Below are 7,345 nucleotides of genomic sequence, written 5' to 3'. Positions count from 1 at the left end.
TACATTAACATGACCAATGCGTTTATGCCAGATATCAATATCTACAACTACACCGGTCCCATGTGCAAACATTGCTGCACTCAATTCAAACATGTCTGCATCCAACGTAAACATTCTGCTCTTCTTATTTCCTTTTGCTATCAAGCGACCTTTATTTTTCATATCCTCAACAAAGCATCCATGAGGATTAAATCTGACCTGCAAGCCCTGCTCAACCATTTGACCAACAGAAACCAGATTCTTGGTGATATTCGGGACATGAAATACATCGGACAGGTATTTCTTTTTTCCATCCTGCATAGACAATGGAATTTTTCCAATCTGCACAATAGGATGTGCAGTATCATCACCAGTCTCCACAAATCCTAGTTTTTCCATTTTCCTTGCATCCTCCATCCATTCTGCATGACCTATCATGTGGTTTGATGCACCTGAGTCAACATACCATACATCGTTGCTTTCTTCTGCACTTGTCACAGAATTGTTCATGTGCTGCACCATAAACAAATGCTCATTTCTGTCATCACCCTATCTACTAGAAGCTGCATAATTCCCTTGTTGCAATTTCCCATTCATGATGTCATTCTGCTTTTTATAGCAGTCTTTAGCCATATGACCCATTTTACCATAGTAGTAGCATTCAACATTGTTGTTTGCATTTTGGCATCTTTGCCATCCATCACGACCTCTTTGGCTCCCCCTGCCTCTAGAGTTACCAAGTCCTCCTCCATAGGACTGGTTTTCTTGAGTTTGCTGCATATTATGATTTCTACCACGGCCTCCAAATCGGCCTCCTCTACCTCTGCCTCTACCTCTTCCAACATTTGAGTAGAAGACAGCTTCTTTTGAAGTTCCTCCTGAAGAAGATACACCACCATTTCTCTACTCCTCAGAAATTAGAAGAGCAATCAACTCCTCAAAATCAGGAAACCTTTCACGAACTGAAATGGATATCCGAAACTGTGCATAATCCTTTCCTAGACCATTCAAGGTCACAAAAACTAAATCATCATCTTCCACTGGCGACCCAATGGAAGCAAGTGCATCTGCAATCTTCTTCACCTTCATGTGGTAGTCATTGATGCTCATACTTTCTCTCTGCACATTATGCAACTCTTGCTTGAGTTGCATTTTCCTGGCTTGCATATTCGTGCTATACATTTTTGACAAAGTATCCCATGCCTCCTTTGGCGTACTTGCATCCTGAATATGCACAATCATAGAGTCTAAAATATTGATAGACAGCCAGTACATAACTTTCCTAGCTCTCTCATGCCATGCTTTGAATGCCTGCATTTGCTGTTGATTGGGAACATCAGGAAGAACTGGTTCTTCTTCATTTCCTGCAACGAATTCCCAATATCCTTTTCCCATAAGGAAATTCGTCATTCTAAACTTCCATGCTTGGAAGTTGTTCTTGTCAAGCTTTTCAGTTACAATCTGTGAAAGAGAATCAGACGCCATTGCAGAATACTGCAAAAAATTCTTTCACTGCAGAGAACACAGCTTCAGCCTCACAAGGGCAAATCTGCAAAATTGACAAAAGTGGTATTTAACCACACAGTCACTTCCTAGTGACAATTTTGCATCAACAGGCAACAAGGATGATTCTGTAACTCCCAATGTCTCTGCGCACAGGCATACGATGCAATTTCTACAGTAACTTTTCACCGACCTATAGAACAGTGGTCGCACAGCATAAAACTGGGCCTTTTCCTGAGTGCGTGCGGAAAACTTTCGCCTCCAAAACATGCCTCGAAATGGCCTCAAATCAAAAAAACAGGGTCGCCAAGGGCTAAAGCCCTTGTCCCGCAGCATATACTGCCCTCTTGCTTCACCGCGAAGGGCGTCTCAACCTGAGACAATGCACTCTTGCAATTTTCGGTTGTGCTACCTGCTGCAGAGATCTGCTCCCAAAACAGAAAATGAAAGCAACACTGCTCCTCTTACCAGAACACCGCGAGCTTGGCTTGCTTTCTTGAGCTCCTTACCACGAACAAGGCTCTGATACCATGTCAAGATTGTGGGAGAGAAGGAAGGAGTCTCACTTGTAGCTTTCTTGCTTGCACAATGGGGGAATACACACAAGGGTGGAGGCTGAAAACAGTTTTCCTCTTTTTAGTTGTGGAAGCCAAAAGAACTCTCATACAAAGAAATAGAAGAACCCTATATATGGGTCTCAAACCAAACTCAACTAACTAAGGTGGCATACTAACTGAGCCACGAACTAGAGTAGATAAGGATAGCTGTCATGTAGCTATTATTCATGGGCAGTGTACCAACCGCATCTACAACTGACAAGTCGGTGACATAAATGCACAACGGTCACCCTGGCATATCACGAGTGGAGCTCCATATCTCAACAGAGAGTTGGCTGTGGTGGCTAGCATTGAAGCACCAATTTTGGAGGATGTCAAAATTGGTCATCAGATGCTTGACACTACCTAATTTCAATAGGATACATGAGTTTATTTATGTACCTATTGACAAAGACACAATAGGGACATGGGTAGACACAAAGGCAGAGACAAGGAGTGGGATAGGGATAGGTACAAGGACATGGATAGGGACAGGGATAGGGACAGAGATGGAGGCTGGGGTTCCAAATGAAATGATCAGAAACATGACGACCATGACAGTTATGGTAGGGCTACTAAAGATCATTATAGGAACCATGACAAAAATTATGAATATCGAGATGGTGATATAAGCTGGAAGAATGGAGAGAGAGGAGATCAAGACTTTTAGGGTGCCCCTCAAGAGGTAGATCTTTTTGTTGTATACTATGACAATCAGGTCCTAGTGGTGATTAGGGAGACTCGGCAATGGTTGATACAACTTTAAAGGAGATCATCAGGAGGAAGAAATTCTAGTAATTGAGGCTTAAGAAAGGCTTGCGTCTACAAGTGAGGCCGGTCAACCTGACGAGAGGGTAGTGTCAACTTGAATACGTTTTCCAACATGATTATTAGAGAAAAAAGATGGAAAAAACTAGTAGCAATAGACAAAATCCATCTGGATCAGGCTTTACAAGTAGCAAGTTCTCTAAAAAGCAAAGCCTATACTCAACACATTTGATTCATGGTTCATTAGAAGGTGTGTCCTCAAATGGTATCATATTTATTGTTTGCTTGAAAGCATGTTGGACTATGATTTGCTATAGCCTATGGTAGTAAAGGATCCAAATGCATAGAAATTGTTCTTGCTTCCGTTATTGTGGATAATTGCTTGTACTTTGGTTTGTCTTCATCAAAATATGCACTTACACCGACACTTGATGCCTGCATTGAATGCTCATGTATTTGTGCCATCTAATTGTATGTGTGATTAACTTCTTTGCAAATTGCCAATGGTTTAATTTAAACTACAAGTGGTTTTCATATGTTTGCACCAGATTGGCCTTCGTGCTGGGAGATTTACATGCCCCCAACTGCTATGTGCATGCAATTTCATCCCATCAACATGATGAAATCTGTAAACCCCACACACAAAAAATCAAATTTATTTGCTTGTACTGTCTTGGTCCTATAGAGATACATGCAACCTTGGAACCACACTCAAATGTTGGTTTTCGAAATGTGTTATCCTCTACTTGTAGCATATTGGATATTGCAAACAAAGGACTAAAGTACTTCACAATCAATCATGTCTGGAATTTGCATTCTATAATAGGGACATTCACAATCATCATGACTAGAATCTGCAATCTATAATTATATAAATTCATTATCACAATCAGACTAGGACCAAAAATGTCGTTCCGCAATAAGTTTGAGGATATCACCAGGTGATGTTACATTTGGCTCTAATGATAGATAGCTTGCATGTAGTATGACAATTGTTGGAAACACTTGGAATATTTTGTGATGTTTGTAGGAGATAATTGCTGTAATTCTTGTTTCCCCCCTGTGTTGAGAAATAAGGCGTTGCATAAGCCTTATCCTATGGTTGTATTAAGTAAGTGTGTGAGAGGTTGTGTAAAATATCCTAAAGGTCAAAGTTTCTATCACTTTGTAAGATACTTGGAAAAAGTGGATGTTAGAGAAGATAGAATGTGAAAATTCAAGAAGAAGAGAATGAAGAAAGCTTGAGCCTCCATATCCATGTCTTAACTACCTTCCGTTGTGCATCCCCATCAAACCTAGAGCAAAAGATTGGAGCGAGGAGTGCATTGAATCAAGGTCCACATTGGCTTGAATGCTTGTTGTTTGCCATTAAAAACAAGTACAAATTCCTATCTAAATCACCCGCAATAGGTCTATGGATTGGATTAGCTGCTAAAGCTCGAATTTGGGGGCAAGTGAAGCCTACATTGGATGCATTTGGTAACCCAAATGAGGCTAGAAATGATGTATGACAGTAAGACATTGGGTGTGGGAGTTTTGGTCTTTTTTTCTCCCCATCTTCTTAGTAAATATGTAGATGTAGATGCCACAAAAACAAAGTGATGAATACGATATTAGTAAGCCATACTAGAAGTGGAAGTGCATTAGATGCTTGCAATCTTGCATTCTTGTCGTGTTTGGACTGCTTCTCTTCGATTGACACTTCATCAATCAATTGTGCTCCCATTCAACACCTCTATCCAAGAACACTGGCTTGCTATCTTTAAAAAGGCTGAGGAAGCAATGACAAGAAGAGCAAGAATGAATGTAAAAAGAACCTATGGAAATAACACACAGATATTGGGATGGAGCTGGTCATCGACGTGTAATTGAGGTTCGTAAAGGAGACTCGATAGCTGAATTTTTACAGGCAGTTCAGCAGCAACTTGCATTAAAATTTTGAGAAATTTGAACAGATTCAGTAGAAAAATTTGTTGTATATAAAGGGGCTCACGATGATTTCCTTTTTTTTGGATAAGGCTTATTGAGCCTTAAACACTAAGGCTTACAATTCACAATTGCCTTGTGTTCACATTGGACATTGAAAGCTGCCTATCATGAGGAGCTACTTTCACATTGGAGTGTCCATGAACTGGTTATTCTCTGAATTGGTTCCCAGTTAAAGATTTCACACTACTACAGAGTTGAGCTGGCTGTTTGAAGGTTAAAAAATTGTAGAACGATTCCAGAAAAATTTGTGTAGCTTTAGGTTGACTGGGACTTCGTTCTTGGCACAAAAAACTGTAGAAAAATAGCAAAGACAATGGTCAATTTTAAGCCCATATTTTGATGCTTTTTGGATCATATGAGCATTGTTTGAGCTCCATTTTGGATGGTTCTTACTGGATAGCCAATGTATGATGTATGGGCATCATGTATGAATGTATGTGATAGCATTTCAGCTTATGTATAGCAGCCATTCTCTTGAAAGGGAATTTAACATGAATTTCTGGCCTATTTTTGGTGCATTTTTTGTCTTGGGTTGACCATTTGAGGTAGTGGATTGGTTCATGTTGTTAAATGCTTGATTGGGATAGCACATATTGCTTGTTTTTTGGAAATTGCAGCTATCAAAATGTTAGACATAGCTCAAATTACTTAGATTGTTGGAGATAAACTGACTAAGGACAACTGTAGTGTTTGGTCATACAAGATGGAGAACTTTCTAATGGGGAGAGGTCGTTGGGACCTCATTACAAGTGATGATGCATGTCTAGAGCTTCTTGAGGAGCCCATGAAATAGCAAAAGAAGGCATACAAGGATTGGACTAGAATGAATAGGAAGGTTTTGCATTGGATCTCTATATGCATACCAGAGACTTTAATTATGCATATCAAGAAGGCAAATACTTGTAAAGAGGCATGGGAGATCATCGAGAAAATGTATGGGACATGCACACAAGCAAGGAGGATACAACTTAATCAAACATTGCATGCAAATTAAGCAAATATTGCATGGAGCATGGAGAGGAAACTGTACTATCAATGACTATGTTGCAGAAATCAAACAGGTTGCAGAAGATCTTAATCTATAAATGCACCAATGGATGATGATGACTTGGTCTCAGTCACACTTAATGGAGTTGGCCAAGTATATAAGTCTTTGGATACCTCTATTTTAGTTAGAGGAGGCTCTATGCCAAACTTTGAAGAATTGATTGGTTTGCTACTCACAGAAGAAATAAAGTCGGGTTTGAATGTATCTAGTCATAGCAAGAATGCAAGTGGAGATAGTGTCTTTTATCATTAGAAAGGGTGTGGTAGCCCACCATTTAGAGCTACAGACTCATCTTATGTCCATGGGGGTGATAGCTTTGCATGCAGTCGAAGTACCTCTGGTTGTGGTGGTTTCATGCCAAGAGGCAGGGGGAGAGCTTACCCTAGAGGCAAAGGATGGTCTACTCCTCCACATAGAGATGGTGCATCTAATTATTGTGGGCAATGTGGGCATTTTGAAAGGGAATGTTATCACAAGAAAAATGCTATGCCTAGGGGTCAAGGAAGGACTCAATATAACCATTATGCAGGTGGTGATGGAGGTGTAGGTTATGGATCTAGAGGTGGCTTTGCTAGAGGCCATTTATTTGCCATGGAACATGTACTAGGGAGCATGACACACCCTCCTAATGAGAAGGATTAGTTTTTGGACTCAGGGGCTACAAATCACATGACTCATCATGTTGAGTGGTTTGACACAAAGCAACAAATGCAGAATGGAGAATATGTGGTTACTGGGGATGATACTTTGCATAAAATTACTGATTTTGGTAGTGTGCCACTTGTCACTAGAGATGGAGTGGAAAATAAGCTTGGGGATGTACTTTACATACCTACCATCACTAAAAACTTAGCATCAATTGGACAAATGGCAGACCAAGGAATGTAGGTGAGATTCAATAGATATGGATGTTTCATTGAGGAATTTTGAAATGGAAGGCTTGGTAGATTGATTGCAAAAGGGAAGAAACAAGGCAGGTTATTTGCCTTGGATGCAGGTACTCCCATCATTCAGAATTCTATGTATGTTGCAAGTGGGCATGGTCAAGATAAGGACGTTGAATTATGGCATAGGAGAATTGGGCATGCAAACCTACAAAGACTAAAACAAATGCAAAGTAAATAGGTGGTTCGTAGTTTGCCTCATTTTGGTTATGTTAATTTTTATCTTTTATGTGAGGCTTGTCAATTTGGCAAGCAAAATAGATTACCATTTCAAAGAGGGGGAGAATCAGCAATTATCCTTTGGAGATGGTGCATTCTAATATTTGGGATCCATGTCAGAATGTCTCATTGAGTGGGAGATACAGGTTCTATATCACCTTTATTGATGACTTTAGCAAAATGACTTGGGTGTATTTCATGAGCATAAAAGCAAAGCCTTTGAAAGATTTTTGGAGTTTAAAGCTATGGTTGAAAAACACTTTGGTTGTTAGATAAAACTCTTGAGGCTTGATAATGGA

Source organism: Lygodium microphyllum, chromosome 5 (assembly GCF_053477565.2).
Source record: "Lygodium microphyllum isolate KBCC chromosome 5, Lygodium_microphyllum_v1.1.10, whole genome shotgun sequence".
NCBI classification, from domain to species: Eukaryota; Viridiplantae; Streptophyta; class Polypodiopsida; order Schizaeales; family Lygodiaceae; genus Lygodium; species Lygodium microphyllum.
This window is presented reverse-complemented; position numbering follows the sequence as displayed.